Consider the following 18,198-nt stretch of genomic DNA (forward strand, 5'->3'; position numbering starts at 1 on the left):
CTCACTACATTCTTCACAAACGGAACTCTACAGTGAGATAGAAATTATTAAAATAGATCTCACTACATCCTTCACAAACGGAACTCTACAGTGAGATAGAAATGATTAAAATAGATCTCACTACATCCTTCACAAACGGAACTCTACAGTGAGATAGAAATGATTAAAATAGATCTCACTACATCCTTCACAAACGGAACTCTACAGTGAGATAGAAATGATTAAAATAGATCTCACTACATTCTTCACAAACGGAACTCTACAGTTAAATAGAAATGATGAAAGAAAGAATAAGCTGAATGAAAATGTATCTTATATCTTTCACAAACGAAACTCTACAGTGCGTTACAAAGTACTATAGAACGGAGTTAAAATAGATATTGCTACATATTTCACAAACAGAACTCTACCGTGTACTAGAAATGATAAAAGAACTGAATAAAAATATATCTTATATCTTTCACAAACGAAACTCTACAGTGCTTTAGAAAGTACTACAGAACGGAGTTAAAATAGATCTTGCTACATATTTCACAAACAGAACTCTACCGTGCACTAGAAATGATGAAAGAACTGAATGAAAATATATCTTACAACAACGTCTGCCTTGAGCTGGAAATGATGAAAAAACAAACATAAAATAATAATAATATATTGAAAATAGATCTTACTACATTTTCACAAACGAAAATTATCAGTGACTAGAAATGATGAAAGACCAAGCTGACTTGAAAATAAATCTTACAACATATTTCACAAATGGACGTTTGCCGTGACCTAGAAATGATGAAAGAACTGGCTGACTGAAAATAGATCTTACAACATATTTAACAAATGGAAGTTTGCCGTGAGGTTATTGAGGTAGAAATGCGAGTGCGAATAATTTGTACATGCTTATATACCACTAGAGTTTCGAGCATATCCGTCCCGGCGCCTTCTCTGGATAGCCAGTGACTTGCTCCGGGACAGAAAAAATTAAGGGGACAATTTCGAAATTTACATCCAAAACTTAAATAGTGGGCCTTTAAAATGTTGATGCTCATATCTAATTAATATAATTAATAAAAATAATTCTATTCATTAAATTTGGTCGCTCCATCAGATTGGGCAGTCAAAAAGAAATTAGATAGATAGATAACTAGTTTAACGTGTGTGTGTGTGGGGGGGGGGGGGGGGGGGGGGAATAGCAATTAGTAAAAGAACTTAGTAGGATTAAAAATTTAAAAAAAAAAAAAAATGTACAAGCCAAAAATAAAATGAATTGACTGCTCGGCCGAAAGAAGAGAGGATCGGACTATTTAATAATATATAAAAAAGGGGTAATTTCGACATACAATTTTGAACGATGGTCTAAAAGTTTAAAGTCTGATCTACATGATCTACTTGTGGGATTGTGGTGGGGTTTTATTGAACTTCAGCCCAACATGAAAATACATCCTGCCAAAACTGATTAAATCTAGATATTACTTTCCTATAGCAGTCCTTATGCAAAAATTAAATTTTTCAGGCCACCTTTTTCATATTCCTTTATAAGTAAATTTCTTTTAACTTTATAATTTTTTCCATTCCATATAAAATTAAATAGTATGGACTGTAATTCTTTTAAATAATGAAATGGTGGATCTGGGAGGACTGTCAAGATTTGAATTAAAATTGTTAATGCCAGTGATTTTATTACAGTTGTTTTTCCAATTATAGATATATTTCTGAAAGACCAATCGTTTAAGAGGGTTTTTTTAAAGATTGACATTTATCCCTAAAATTCTTAGAATAGTTGTCAACTTGCATTACATTGTATTTAATACCGAGAAGTTTAAATTTCCCATCATGATTCCATATAATTTTTATATTTGTTTGTATTCCATACTACAACCCCGTCTTGCCCCAATCCATATAGCTTGTGTTTTTTATCAAAATTTGCTCTCAGACCAGACCACGCGGCGAATTTGTCTACTAAAAGAAGTGCTCTATTCATTGACTGTTCCGTGTCGTCCAACATAAAGGATGTATCATCAGCATAAAAAAGGAGACAAATGTCCATTATTTAGTATGCAACTCGAAACATCACCATAAAAAGTATTGAACCACTGGGCAATGGACGGACCAAAACCAATGAACCGTAAAACATGTTTAATAAAAGACAATTCTAAAGAATCCAAAGCTTTTTCAAAATCTAAAAGAAGAAGAATTCGTCCTCTGTTTTTTGGAGTAAATCCATAATTAACCTAGTACATTCTCCAATGTATCGCTTTTTCATAAAACCATATTGTGTTTCAGTAATTATATCAATTAAAACACTTGAAATTCGATTAGAAATTGCTGCAGATGCAATTTTATAATCAACATTGAGTAGAAATATAGGACGCCAATTTTTCAAATAGTATTTGGGTTTTCCTTCTTTTGGGATACAAGTAATTATTCCCTGCTTTTGTGTTACGGACAAACTTTCATGTTCATAACCATAGTTTAAAGAACGTCATATCACATATACATGTTAATCTCTCCAAAAAAAACTTGTAAAATTTAGCAGTAAAACCATCAAGACCAGGAGATTTACCATTTTTCATATTTTTCGATGAAATACTACATTCTGCGTACGTTAATAATCCTTCAAATTTATCACTTTTGTCTTTGTCTAAAAAAAATAATAAAAGGATTATCATTGTTTAAAAAAAAGTGTTCTCACCGTCTTCTGTTATATTTACCTTCCTAGTTTCATATAGCGTCTCATAATATTCTTTTTGAGCGTTAATAATTTCAAACTAGTTTGTTAATTTCCTGTTGTCCTCAAGTATTATTTTTGGGATTATTTTTCGATGTAGTGTCGTTTTTCTAAATTACAGAAATATTTGGTACTGTTTTCCCCTTCTACCTTCCATTTTGCTTTAGCCCGAATAATCATTCCCTTTACTTTTTCCTCTCTTAATTCTTTTAATTCCCTTTCCATTTCATTAATGTCGTTACAAGTGTGCCCGAGTGAATTATTAGTTTCGTAAAGCTGCTTTAATTTTCTTTCCAACTCTAATTCCTTTCCATTTTTTTCTCTCTTTTTTTAAATGATGAGTAAGATATAGTTTTACCCAGTATCATTACTTTATTGGTTTCCCAAAGAAGCTGACCATTAATAGAAAATTTGGGTTCATCTAGATCATCTCCTTCTATTTGGTATTGCTTTATAGTATTTTTTATACATGTTTTAATAAGTTCAATATATTCCATGTCCTGTAATAAACTATTGTTAAATTTCCATGTTTCTCTACCACGTTCGTGTTGAATAAATTGAAAGGTAATTTTTACAGGCGAATGATCCGATTTATAGCTTACATCTATTTCAGCGCCAGTTAAAAAAGGTTGAAGATCAGAAGAAGTAAGAAAGTAATCCAGTCGACCTTGCTTGTTATTTGGACCCCTCCAAGTAAATCGTCTGATATCGGGATGCAATTCTCTCCAAACATCAATTAAATCTAAATCTGAAGTCATTAGTTCAATTTGTTCATGTGATTTAGGATTATTTCTGTTTAAATAATTTAATGTATCAATATCATAATTCATAGGTACATTAAAATCTCCTCCAATAATTACAGATACATTACCAATAAGGTCTATGCTAATTAAAAATCAGCCGAGAGAAAAAAAGACGTCTTTTTTTTGGACACCATACAGGTTTCCGTAAAATACGATATGATGTAAAGTAACGCCATTTCACGTCTATGTGAACTTTAACCAGTAAGCTGTTTCTCGTTCAAGGCACAAATTAAGCCTGTGGTATGTATTGTCCTGTATGTGGGATGCGCCAGGTTTCTATACAACGTATTTAATTTTAGTGAAAGCAATTCTGTATGCTACCAATCAGTAGAAATAACTTCCCCGCCCCCCCCCCCCCCAACAAAAAAAGCGAAAATAAAGCACACACACCGTATCACTGAAATAAACAGTCAAAGACCTTAATTAAGAGTAGGTTATATGAGATTAAATGTAAGGTTTTCCTGACTACCTGGGTACTTAAAAAATTCATTACAAAATATTAACACTGTGACCAAAGAGATTTGTGTTAGCCACCTTTTTCTTCAGGCTTGGGGTGCACTAAGCGCCATTGTTTCCACGATGTCTGATCATGAGACGAGCCGTCTTGGCTTTGGTGAGTTTCAGTCTGAAAATAAGGTATGACGATAATTATAACATGAGGAATATTGCACACTCAGGGAAATAATGAATGAATGAATGAATGAATGAATGAATGAACGAATGAATGTTTAACGACACCCCAGCACGAAAAATACATCGGCTATTGGGTGTCAAACTATGGTAAATGCAAAAATAATGTGATGATCAACATCAACTAAAACATTCAACAGTTAAATAAAAACAGTGTAAAGTACTGTGCAACAATACAACTATCACAGATAGGTAATATTAAAATTTATAATGAAAATCGGTATCTCGAAGAAATTGTAATACAGTTATTTGTTCAAATATATCTTTTCGAGATGAGAACTCTCCACCAAAATGTGGCATACCGTCAGAGTACATTGACAGTACTCTGACTGAGGTGGATGATCTTTCTTCAAAATAAATGAATGGGTCAAGTACGTGCACACTCAGGGGTGCGAACGTCTGTATCACGACATACAGAGGGTGAACGATTTACTGTCAAATTTATGTCTGGAGAAAACATTATTACCTCAGCTATTTTCTTGAAAATGGTATTCGAATATTCGATGGAAATAATGAGAAGATATTCGAATACCAACTAAACAACAACTGACTCATCAAACGAACGGGTTTTGTTTTTGTAGGTTGAATTGTGTACTATACTTTTAATACCCCCCTCCAAAAAAAAAAATAAAAAAAAATAAAATAAAAAATCCCACAAAAAAAACAACAACAAACAAACAAACAAGTTATAACAGAAAACAAATAAAAAAAACTGGCAGCTAACCTAGCTATATATGTTAACCTCTTAAAATTATAAATACTGTATTATAAATATCAAAATACGAAACACACTAAAACTGTATGACCGAAACAAATATGCGCCGGGAACTCACAGACCACCAGATCAGTTCACATGTTTTTGATTTTTGTTTGATTTGATGTTGCGCTTTTTGTTGTTGTTGTTGTTGTTGTTGTTATTATTGTTTTGTTGTTGTTGTTGTTTTGTTGTTGTTTTTTTGCTAGAAAATGTAAAATTTTGACAGTGCTCAGCTGTAAACTATTTCGAGTCCCCCATTGAACTGCCGACTGAACAGATTCGGATGGATTTATTTAACAACACTACAACACATTACAATATGTAACGAGATGACGGTGTAAGTTATATAGTGAACCAGCCAAAGCATTTTAACGGCATTGTTTGTTAATAGCAGACATCCATGTGGAATCAATCATTCATAGGCTGACAAAAATTATGTGGGTGGATGTCATTGTCAGTTTTAAGTTTTAAGGTAATTTTCAAGGTCATAAAGGTCACCAAGGTCAAAAATGGCGTTTTTACAAGTTTAATTGTCTAAGTAGTTTATAATTGCAACAGAAGCATGATACTTGGCACACAAAAATAGTTTTTAGTCATTCTTCAAATCCATATAAGTAAACATTTGAAAATCCAAGATGGCGGCCACACGTTCTAAGATGGCAGCCATTTTTACACTTTTGAACATAACTTAGAAGATTCGCTAACTTTGAGCGATGTTGGTGTCCATGTGTATGTTTTTGCGTATGATGAAACCATTTGTGCTCTTTTTAGTCCTCTTACATATATAATTATCATATTTGAAGCTATTTTAACACAATTGTCTATGCACATATAACAAGGCAAAGTATAATGATGTCTATTGTCCAGCTGGGTTGCAGCAACCGACTATATCACATCCACATGCTGCAGTGCACTGCATGTTCTTCTTGAAGCAGGAACATCGGACAGTCTTGCACTTGGACTTGCAGCCGCATGTCACCAGTTCCAAGCAGGCATCTGGGATAGGGGGAAGTCTTGTCCAGACTGCTGTCAGAGACTCTGCGTCCTTCTTCCAGGCCGTGGTGGCTACTGGGTGTGGAACATCTATGTGTTCTTTATTTGCTTGCAACCAGATCTTAGCCTGGTAGTTGGCACGTATTACGTAAAGTTTACAGGGCATCTCTGGTTGGAGGCAACATCTCCAGACCTTTCTTTGCCTTACCAAACAACTGCAGTCTGGCCTGATTGGTGGTTGGCTGTTCCGGTGTGCCATACAGGTGACACACAAACTCTTCAACTGGTGCGAGCTCTCCATCACGACCAACTCCGTTGACAAGAAGTGGGTGCTTCTGGAATGTTTTCCAGCAGGACTTCTTCCCATGACCACTGAAGGCTGAAGTGGTGTCACAGCCTGTCAGTGCATGGAAGCTGAGTAGTTTGTCCCTTACAGGCTGTGTAAGTCGCTGAGATACCTCATGTACTGGGTAACATTTCCGTTTCTTGGCTGTCCCAGCGATCATCCACACTTCAACTACAGGCATGAAGTGCACCAGAAGCAGCAGAACATCTGTGTCTCTACAGATGACCAGTACTCGTTTATATCCTCTGTCAGCTGCTTCACACGCATGCAGGATTAACCTCGTATCCGCTTCTTCGTGGTTTCCCGAAAGCTTGGTTTGATCTCTTCTTGTTGACTTTTCCTCTGTATCATTGATGAATCCGCCTCCCGTCACCATCTCATATCGCTCTGGTAGGTCTTTACCTTTTACCATGATGAAATCCGATAAGAACCGGGCAAGATCGGCCTTGTTTTCATCCAAGGCAATGAAAGTGCTCCATACCTGTGGGAGTGGGACTTGTGGTCCTTCAATAAGCTTGCGAATTGGCTTCTGTTTGCCCAATCGCTTTGATCGTGTTACTGCCTTGATTGAGTCCTCTCCTATATAGCGATCAAACACAACATCAACTCTGGTTATGTGTTCTCCAAAGTGACGTGTTGCAATTCGCATGAACACACCAGCTAGGTCGCCAAATGGTCTGGCATCCATGGGACTTCCCAAGGGACTGGATCAGTGCATGCCCATCAATCAGCACACAGGTCTTCATGTCAGCATCCGGAACATCACAGGGAGTGTGAATTCCACCCATCAAGATGCTGATCAAGTCTGCCTTCGATGTTGTGTTCATCTCTCCTCCGGGCTTTGCTAATGAGTGTGGGAATGGAGACAGCTCATGCTTAAGCACCTTCACCATTTCTACTGTTCGACCTGCGATGACAACATTGAGCAGACGCTGCAGTAGCTTCCTGTCAGCTTTGATTGTTTTCGCTATATTCTGTGTAGTACACACCTTAGCTTTGTACAGGTCAGCGAAAGTCTTTGAGTGATCCTTCTTTAGTGCATCATAAAATCCTGTGGTTCCCTCTGCTAGTCGTTCCTTCACATTGGTGATGACTGCCTGCATTCCTCTCTCTTCTGCAGTTAAGAGATCACTGACCACCTCACTTGGTGCAGTGTCTTTGGTGGCCAGGGACAGCAGAGGTATGTCCATAGTCTCTGAGTAGATGTCCCCATCCTCCTCTGCTGATTTTGTGTGTAACCTGAACACATCAAATCCTCGGAGTTGCGTAGCAAGCTTCTTCACATCATCAGCATCATGAATGAATGAATGAATGAATGTTTAACGACACCCCAGCACGAAAAATACATCGGCTATTGGGTGTCAAACTATGGTAATGCAAATAAATAAAATGATGATCAACATCAATATAAAAATTCAAGACATAAACAAAAACAGTGTAAAGAACTGTGCAAAAACACAAATATCACAGACTCTTACGGATACTGAATCTTACTCAAAACTTCAATTTTGTGCTGTATTGGCCATTCTCAAAGAGAATGTTACACCCCTGCACCACGGTGAGGTTACAGCACACGCAGGGGTCATCAGCATCACGCCTTGTTCGAGATGGAAGACTATCAGAACGGGAGAAAACAGTCTCCTCGTCGTCATCTTCTAGGTTGAAGAGTGACCTGGTTTCTTGTGAAATGTGTGATCGTTCTGACCATGTGACACAAAACTTGTCTCTGGCTTGGTCATGTCTTGTGATGCCGATGATGCCATTATGCATCTTGCATGCCCTGTTGATCCATTCAGTTGCCTGATCAACAGGGACTTGGTTGAATCGCCTTTTGGTCCACTTCACTACAAAATTTCCTTCAAGAAACTCTGCATTGACCTCTGGTGCTGTCTTCTCGAGGAGTTTCATGTTTGCAAGGTAGACTGGCCCCCACCGTGCATAGTTTGTGTGGTCATATATTGTGAGCCAGGTCAGCATCGCAGTGAATGCTTCTAGGTGTAGAATCCAGTTGCGATCCCTCTCATCTCTGATGAAGTCCAGTAGGATCTCAACCATGCTCATATACGTTGACCACAACATGAAGTTTGGATTGTCAGAGTGCACCTGGTTAGACTTCTCCATGAGGGACTGTACCTCTTCATTACGAAGTGCATCTGACAGCTGGTCGATTGCAGTGTAGAGGTTTCCTCTATGGTCAGTGTTTTTGTGCTTCTTGAACACCTGACCTACACTTTTTGCGAACTCTTCAACTGCCACATCATGTTCATGGCCATGTTCAGCCAGCCATGACTTGAACATTGGCCACTTGAGGTGCCAAAGAGCTTCGTATGTAAGTTGATGTCCTCTGACAGCACGGTAGTAGGTCTTGCCATCCAGCATGGTCTCGGTGGTGTTGGCTGCATATACACCTGCCTCAGTCCACAGGTCATCCAGTCCTGCACTGTCCATGTGTTGGCCAATGCTTTTGAGGAAGTTGAAGCAGATGTTGAGTCCTCCCATGAGAAATATGACATTCTCAAACTTGGGATTTGCCCACACCAATTCCTTGCCCCTGCTGTACAGTGGTTGGTCAGCAGTAATGATTGTGTGCTTCTGGCCCATGTGGTGTGAAATGGCCATAAAGCAGTTTATTACTGTTGTGAGTGTATCATTGTCATCTGCTGGTGCCTGGAGAATTGGCAGCATCCCTGTGGTTGTTACAAGCGGGTCAATGGCACTGGTAATATTCCATTGGAGAGGATTTATGATAGCATAAATGGCTTAAGCATGCTTGAAAATATACAAATAGACACCAAGGTCACTCAAATCGATGATTATATGCAAAGTTATGTCAAAATGTACAAAATTAACCGACATTTGGGGAAAAATGGCCGCCATCTTTGAAAAAGTGGCCGCCATCTTGGATTTTTAAATGTTCACTTATTTGGATTTAAAGAATGCCTCAAAACTATTTTTTGTGCCAATTATCATGCTTCTGCTGCAATTATAAACTACTTAGACAAATAAACCTGCGAAAACACCATTTTTGACCTTGGTGACCTTTATGACGTTGAAAATGACCTTGAAACTCAAAATGACAATTACATCCACCCACATCATTTTTGTCATCCTATGAATGATTGATTCCACATGGATGTCTGCTATTAACAAACGATGCCGTTAAAAAAAATTCTACAGGCCTTTCCATATTTGGCTGGTTCACTAATAGTTACATCATCCTTTTCCGAGAGATTTGTCTAGTTAGATCACGGTTTTTGCGGCCGTTGAGTGATGGGTGTAATGATCGAGGGCGTAGCCCGAGATCTATTACACCCGTCACTCAACGGCCCCAATAACCGTGGTCTAACTAAATAAAACTCTCGAAAAAGGATGATGTAACTAGCTTGTACCACGCCTCCGTTACAGATTTATATTGTAGCTTTATTAGTAATGTTAGTGAAAGTGTTACGTTTTAAAACAATGTTCCAATTTACTTCCTGATGAACTATATGTGACCTGTAGGCGTAACCTTCTTCAGCCATTCAGCAATCGCTAAAATTTAGGCCAGACACGCCCGTGGTCTAACTATGGGATACACCATGGGTAAAATCAAAGGGACCGACACCAAAGCGTGGTACAAAAAATAGTTAACATATATGACAAGACCATGCATCAACACATAGTTAACAATGAACACCGGATACTTAATCAAAATAGCTGACATGTTCGACGGAAAAAACACCAATTTACAAGTTCACAAGACTAGATTTTTTCATAAATAAAGCAAGGTTTCCCAATAATAACGGAACTCACCAACACAGCATACCTTAATTGTAACCCCATTGGGATTACTTCTAAAACAATTTCTTCTTCAGTTTGCAATATTTGGATACTTACAGTTTAATAAGCAATAGTATTTATCTCCAATATCAGGATTACAAGATTTTCATAGTATGTTTTCTTTAGGAATATTAAACCATCTACCTGTTTCTTTGTTAATCTTAAACTTGACGTAGCCAATTTGGTTATACAGTATCTATTTTGGTACGATAGTCTCGTCAAACAAGTTATGAAGTAAAATTTAGTTTTGAATAATGTATAAAATTGATGCCTAAAACTGTTTTATAATATCCGAAAAACTACTATTGTATGAATTTATCGCAGAGCAATCTGATTAAAAGATCTACTGGTCTACCAGTAGATTTAACAACATTGCCTGGACACCCATGTCCAGATGACATTTCGTCTGTAAATAATAATTTAAATATCGACTTATCACACTTCGCCTTTTATAACGTTATTTGGTAGTAGACAAATTCTAAAATTATCTGGCGAGACTATTTATACGGCCGCCGTAACGCAAACCGTATCACTACGTAGGTCCGGTTTAGGCGACTGCTGAACTGCAATATATATAATATATATATATATATATATATATATACAGAAGACACTCATAACGGGGAAAATAAACATGAAAAAATATCATGCATTGGTTTAACGTAGACTACTATTGGATGATTCTACGCCGACAAACCAACCACCTTGTCGGTACTAAATGTGACGTCATGATGATTTGGCAAAGCACACACACTAACGTCACGTAGTTTAAAGCGTTTGCGTTTACGTCTTTCTGGTTTCAGTGTTAAACTTGTAATAAAATGGTAGTTTAATGTAATTCATTACAGATTTTTTTTTATTACAGAATATATAGAATTTTGGGTTTTGAAAATTATCTGTGAACCGTGAATAAAATACAAAGTTAAAGCAATACCCAGAACAGTAAAGTAGTTTACATCGTTTCTATATACATGGACGTGTAACCGATGTAGGATGTATCGAAAATAAACCTTTTAAAAACCTCAAATAGCTCGGGGGGGGGGGGGGGGGGGGGGACGTAGCTCAGTGGTACAGCGCTCGCTCGATGCGCGGTCTGTCTGGGATCGATCCCCGTCGGTGGGCCCATTGGGCTATTTCTCGTCACAGCCAGTGCACCACGACTGGTATATCAAAGGCCGTGGTATGTCCTATCCTGTCTGTGGGATGGTGCATATAAAAGATCCCTTGCTGCTAATCGGAAAGAGTAGCCCATGAAGTGGCGACAGCGGGTTTCCTCTCAATATCTGTATGGTCCTTAACCATATGTCTGACGCCTTATAACCGTAAATACAATGTGTTGTAACTCGTTTATTATCGTAGATATATATATATATATATATATATATATATATATATATATATATATATATATTTTTTTTTTTTTTTTTTTTTTTTTTTCCCCCTGCAAACTACGAGTATTTAGGACACAAACTTATTTCTCGAACTCTCGACTTGATTTCGACTTATTACCTTTAGGGAGCGGAATCTAGATGTCGGTAGAGTTATTTGATTACAGGAACGAATCTACTCAGTAGATTTTCTTAATGTTTTTTCGCGTCCCAACCAGTGTCTCGTGACTGGTAAATCAAAAGCCTATCAAAGTGCATGTAAAAGACCCCTTGCTGCTACTGGAAAAACTATTGATTTATTATGTGGAGCGCTCAACATTTTAACTCTCATCATCAAGTATGTCTTCATCTGTTGCAAATTCCCTATTTTGGCTGGGCGTGGATTGGATTTAGCTCAATCGGTTGAGTGTTCGCCTGAGGTGCTTGCATCGCAGGATCGAACCACCTTGGTGGATCCATTCAATTTATTGGGGTTTTTTCCTCGTTCCAAACAGTGCATCACAACTGGTCAAAGGTCGTGGTATTTGTTTTCCTGTCTGTAAAAGTGTGCATATAAAGATCCCTTGCTACTAATGGGAAAATGTAGCATTCGACAAAACATGTTCAGATTTCAAGATATAAGTCGAAGTTCAGTATCTTTAAAAGTAAGAAAAAATATGTACGGTATGTCCTAAATATACCACAATATTATTTATTTTATGGGCGTTTCATTTAGATTGTATGAAAAAAACACGTTTGAGGCCTCAACACATTTTAAATTACTGGTGTTTAAAATAATGATAGTTATTTAACACTATGACCGAACGTTGATTCATTTCTATGGCAACGGGATTAAATAATAATCGTAACCATGTTGCATTAAGTTTACATACGCTGTCCTTGGCTGTTACGGCCGCGGTTCATATAGCCGAACTCCAATTCAATTAGATTGCCGCTTAAGTAATTCGCGAACTTGTTGGCCTATTTCAACATTTAAAACACAGGAGCAAAAGTGCAGTTATAAACTCTGAATTTTGTACTAGGATAAATATATTTTATGGTTATAATATCTGTGTTTTTTCCGTCTTGAAACGAAAGTTCAATATTAAAATTTTATATTGAAATTAGTTTCCGGCATACTTCGTAATTCACCCGAATCATTTCGTATACCCTCGGCATAATTCCAAAAAGTTTTCAAATAAATTCTTTTCACGTCACTGGCATGATTCTGCAAGAAAGGTTTTGATTGGTGAAAGGTCAACTGGACATGAGCTCCAACGGGTTGCTGTTAGATCCACAGGTAATAGTTATTAACCAGTAGAGCTAATTTTAATTAGATTGATCGCATAGATTTGTTTTAATTCTTGTATATAGGATTACAAATCGACATATTGATTAGAGTAGATGTGCCTGTACTGTCGAAAATACTGTTTTATGAATTCCAGCCACCCGCACGACGTCATTACTAATACTCTAATTTGAAACTCGATATATACTTTATGTTACAGGCATGCATGACCGATCTTATGATTAAAAGAAACCGCATTATCCATTTCATTAGTTATTTTCCCCATCTGACCTAAACACTCCAGATATTCGAATACTTGAAAATACTTTTCGACTATTGCTCGCTCCAGCCAGTGCATCACGACTGTCGATGGGATGGTGCATATAAAATATAGATTGCTGCTAATCGATAAGAGTAGCCCATGAAGTGACGAACGCGGGTTTCCTCCCTCAATATCAGTGTGGTCCTTAACCGTATGTCCGACGCCATATAACCGTAAAGGAAATGTGTTGAGTGCGTCGTTAAATAAAATATATCCTTCTTCTACTTTTCGACTATTTCAAATACCAAAGTAGCGAGTGAGTGAATATTCAAGTATTCGGACAGAACATTAGTTTCCATGGTAACACAAATGTTAAAAAATTAAAGCTCCTTCATAGCAAAAGGAACTACCAGACCACTAGATTCATATGTGTACCATGTTTCATGAAACTTTAAAGTTTGTTTTGTTTATTGACACCACTAGATCACATTGAAATGATTGATTAATTAATAATCTATTTGATGTCAAACATTTGGTAATTATGACACGTAGTCAACAAAGAAAACCCGCTACATTTTTCCTAATGCAGCAAGGGATCTTTTATATGCACCTTTCCACAGACAGGACAGCACATACCACATCCGTTGACCAGTTGCGGTGCACTGGTTGGAACGACAAAAACCCAATCAGTTGATCTTTCGATGTGATTCGATCCTGCGACTCAAACACCACAAGCGAGCACTCAACCAAATGAGCTAAATCCCCCCCCCCCCCCCCCCCCCCCATGTTTCATGAAGTTATTTTGAGATTTTCTGGAGAGCAAACCCCCGAATAACCCGCACAACACTCGGCTTATGTGCCTTCGGCAATCTCAAATTTCGTTTTTTTTAGAATTAGATTACTCCCGCCCCTACGTACTTGAGCACCTCAAGGGATGACGAACAATGTACGTATGGAAATCCAGTCTTAAATTTTCATGCGTCTGTTTTATAGACAATAAAATGTTTTGACACTCACCACAGCAGTTTGAATGCGACAGGTTTCTTCTTGTGCGTTGTAGTACCAGGTTTTGCAAGAATCCGGGTCTCTGGCGCAGGAAGCGGCACACGATATTTCCGACTGCACGTTCTGGAAAGATTTCGTGTATTCATGCGCCGCTCCGGTAAATTCTTCAGCACGATAAACACTAAGACGTGATCCGTCAATGTTACGCAGACAAATATAGATCAGCAACCAAACCACCAGGTTTGCTATTAAACGTTTCATGGTGATATGCATATAGTTCAGTTATCTGAAAAAAATGACAATGAAACTTAAAACTGTTAAAAAATATTTGTTTTTTAACAACTGTCTACCTTGCTCAGGTATGTGATTTATGAACAGACATGTTCAGTTTAAAGGAAATCACTTCGTGAAAATATATACAAAATATTAAAGCAATCCATAAACAAGATTTGAAAGCCAAAAGCAAGTATTAACTTAATTAAGTTTAAAACGACTGTAACATTACAAATATGAAAGCCATCCTTGGAAAGAATTACAAATTAAAAATGCAAGTGAAAGAACGTGTAACAAAGTTTTGAATTACCTTTACCTTACCTTGATAGCAAAGTTAAGATACAAACAGTATGCTGCTACCACAAAGATGAAAGTCATTTATTAAGTATCAGAACATATAAGTCCCAAATGATAGAGGGTTCATTTGATCATATGATAAGAACGTTAGCCAAAGTTTAACATGACATATGTATCTTTAAAAAAATCTTTAGAGTTGAGAGTGGATCTAAAGTAAAAATTATTGATTCATAAGTTGCTTTACAAAACATTTAAATGCAAATAAAATTAAAATTGCATCATATTTCTACACGTGTGAGAGGCGATCTGAAATATGACACTGTCGTCTTCGCCTAAGTATTAGCGACCTTAACGGACATAAATTTATACTATTTATCTCTGATAATCCAGTCTGTGTCTGTGGCCATCCTATTGAGACTTCTGAACATGTCTTACTCCAATGTTCAATCTATAACAGACTACGTAGACAATTTCTATCTGCATATTTTAATCTAAACTACAAACCACTTTGACGACTTCGATGATCAAGAAATTGCTGAAATATTCAAAATGATTCAACAGTTTATAGTTGCAAGCAAACGCTTTGACAATTTCCGACAACTCTCTCTCTCTCTCTCTCTCTCTCTCTCTCTCTCTCTCTCTCTCTCTCTCTCTCTCTCTCTCTCTCTCTCACGAGCCTGTGTGTGTGTGTCTCTATCTCTCTCTTGCTCTCTCCCTCCCACCCTCCACCTTTCTCTCTCTCTCTCTCTCTCTCTCTCTCTCTCTCTCTCTCTCTCTCTCTCTCTCTCTCTCTCTCTCTCTCTCTCTCTCTCTTGCACACACACACAAAAAAAAAACAACCACCAAACACAAACACACACACATACATCCCCACCTACAATCTTCACTGTTCTATCGGTCTACTTGTTGTTTTAAATTATTTTATTATTTTGTCTGCCATGTAAAATTTGTAACTGTCGAATGTATGGAGATACCTTAATATAGGCATCGACTGTTTGTCAATCCCCAACGTTAAAACAAACGTCTATAAATATTGTTTTTAAAGCAAACCTGTCTGCGCCTCGTCCGACGCATATAACAGAGTATATGAAATTTTACTTACGTCTCATCACATGAAATGAAGAGTTTCATCTGTGTTCTAGAATGCTATAGTCAGAGAGTCCTAACAATGCTAAACCTATCTGATATTCACTTCATATAAATCATCCAGAGTCTGTGTAAATGTGAAAGACAAATATCAAATGATAAAGATGTGAATTCGGGTTTTGTTACAGTGATGTGTAGATTAGAAAGACCAGCTTGAATAAAACATTTTCAAAAGATAAAGCGTTGCGGTCGAATTTTAATGGCGTGTGGGGCGGGACGTAGCCCAGTGGTAAAGAGTTCACTTGATGCGAGGTCGGTCTAGGATCGATCCCCGTCGGAGAGCCCACAGGGCTATTTCTCGTTCGTTCCAAGCAGTGCACCACGACTGATATATCAAAGGCCGTGGTATGTGCTGTTCTGTCTGTGGGATGGTGCATATAAAGGATTCCTTGCTGCTAAATGAAAAATGTAGCCGTGATATAGTCGATGGTTAATAAATCAAGTGTGTTCTAGTGGTGTCGTTGAACAAAACAAACTTTAACTTTTATCACTTGGGTGTTGTGAAGTACAGTATAGTCAATGTAGACAAAGGTGACATTTGAAACAAATTGAAGCATAATTTATTTCACCACAATGCATTTCTATAAGGTCTTCAAAATAACATATTAAAAGTGCTAAGGAATTCCTATTTGGGAAATATGGCTAATTTGCACAAATACAATATGGCGGCAAAATATTACGTGTCTCGCATATTTGCTCTTATATAAAATATTTTTTTAAATTTAATATAATACAAAAGTATTTATGTATTTATATCATTATGGATGTATTTGAAAAGTTGTAATCTTTAATTGCATGTACAGATCATTTGGATTAATTGAATATGGTTACGAATTTTTAATTTGTTTAGCATATTTGCTCATGGATGAAATATTTTATCACTTAAAGGGATAGTCCTGAGTTTCTTGCAATTTTTAAGATGTTATTGACTAACAGAGACTTTTTAACGACTGTAAATATATATCAAATATATTTTTTCTGCATAAAATATAAGTCGCTTAAACGTGTTTCTGATCGTTGTAGTATTTGAACTAGATTAAATTTCGTTTCCTAAAATTATTTGAAGATAAAATGCAGCTTGGGCTTCTTACAAATATTAAGACGACCAGAAACACTTTGAATATCCACACACTGATATTCTAAACAATGCCTATGTTTAGACGTTAAAATATTTTATTAGTCGGAAACATCTTACAGTGCAGGAAACTCAGGACAGTCCCTTTAAAATTCTGAAATGGCAGGTTTGAAGAATATGCATTGCCCTACTTATTACCAGCAAGGACCAGTGTCAAGGAAAATATCGCCAAGAAATCTGAACGACAAAACCGTTCAAGTCAGTATCTCTGTACAATTCAGAGTCGAATGGACATTTGGCTAAATAGTGGTCGATTCAATTAATCTCTATCTAGGTAGGCAATATGTAATCCTGTTATTATTGAATGATATAAGATCGTCAATATAACGGAAAGTAACGTTAGAAGTATTAGCCAGATTCGTTTGTTTTGATTTAACGAGATTAATAAGATTTTCTGGCTCACATGCACGTTGAATTAAATCGGAGAGTAGTGGAATGGAGTTTTTCTTTAACTTTGTCTTGGTTGATAGTCGTGTAAAATGTTGATAAATCAAATGTTTTAATATATGTGAACTTTAATCTGGATTCACTGTAGTTCAAGTAAATCTATGGAATCCTTGAGAATTGACGTGATTAATACCATTTGTTTTGAAGACGTTTTTGGCAATACCCAGAAAGAACATCCTTCATAGGGTAAGGATCAGTCTTTGAGACGAGGGTTTGGTGGTGCATTTCTTTTTATCCCCACAATGTACCTCCCCTTGTATGGATTATTATGAAGCTTTGCGATCCAATACAGAATTGGAATGGACATTAATCTGAAGTTCAAGCCAAATATTCGAAGGAGCGATTCATGTTGGGTTTTTTTTGCATATTTCTTCTTCAGATAACATAGTGGCCTTATTTGTGGCACTACTCGAATTATCAATCACTATTTCGTCCAGGAGACAACTAATGTAATAGCGCTTATATTTGATGGTAATGTTATTTGATGTTTTGTCAGTGGGCACTATCACAAACTATTCGTGTAGTGTAGCAAGACTCTCGGGCACAGATGGCTGTGACTAAAAGGTTTCCTGACACAATTTGTCTAATTTCGTAGTGTGTGTGCATTCGCCCAAATTTGGGTGGGATGTAGCCCACTGGTAAGGCGCTCACTTGATGAGCGGTCGGTCTAGGATTGATCCCCGTCGGCGGACCCATTGGGCAATTTCTCGTTCCAGCCAGTGCACCACGACTGGTATATCAAAGGCCATAATATGTGCTATCCCGTCTGTGGGATGATGCATATAAACGATCACTAAATGTTTGAGATGGTGTCGTTAAATGAAACAAACGGGTTTTTTTATCACCAC

General features: G+C 37.1%; 1 protein-coding gene across 1 annotated transcript in view; it reads right to left on the reverse strand.

The window, feature by feature from the left end:
- LOC121387456 overlaps nucleotides 1-14,158 on the reverse strand; it is a 29,830-nt gene extending 15,672 nt beyond the window's left edge. Inside the window, exons 1-2 of the mRNA XM_041518575.1 lie at nucleotides 14,065-14,158; nucleotides 4,060-4,150 (exon numbers count right to left, since the gene is read on the reverse strand). The gene's annotated coding sequence lies outside the window, so the exon portion shown is untranslated. The remainder of the gene's footprint in view (nucleotides 1-4,059; nucleotides 4,151-14,064) is intronic.
- Between the last annotated feature and the right edge of the window lie 4,040 nt (nucleotides 14,159-18,198).

This window comes from Gigantopelta aegis, chromosome 13 (assembly GCF_016097555.1).
Source record: "Gigantopelta aegis isolate Gae_Host chromosome 13, Gae_host_genome, whole genome shotgun sequence".
NCBI lineage: Eukaryota > Metazoa > Mollusca > Gastropoda > Neomphalida > Peltospiridae > Gigantopelta > Gigantopelta aegis.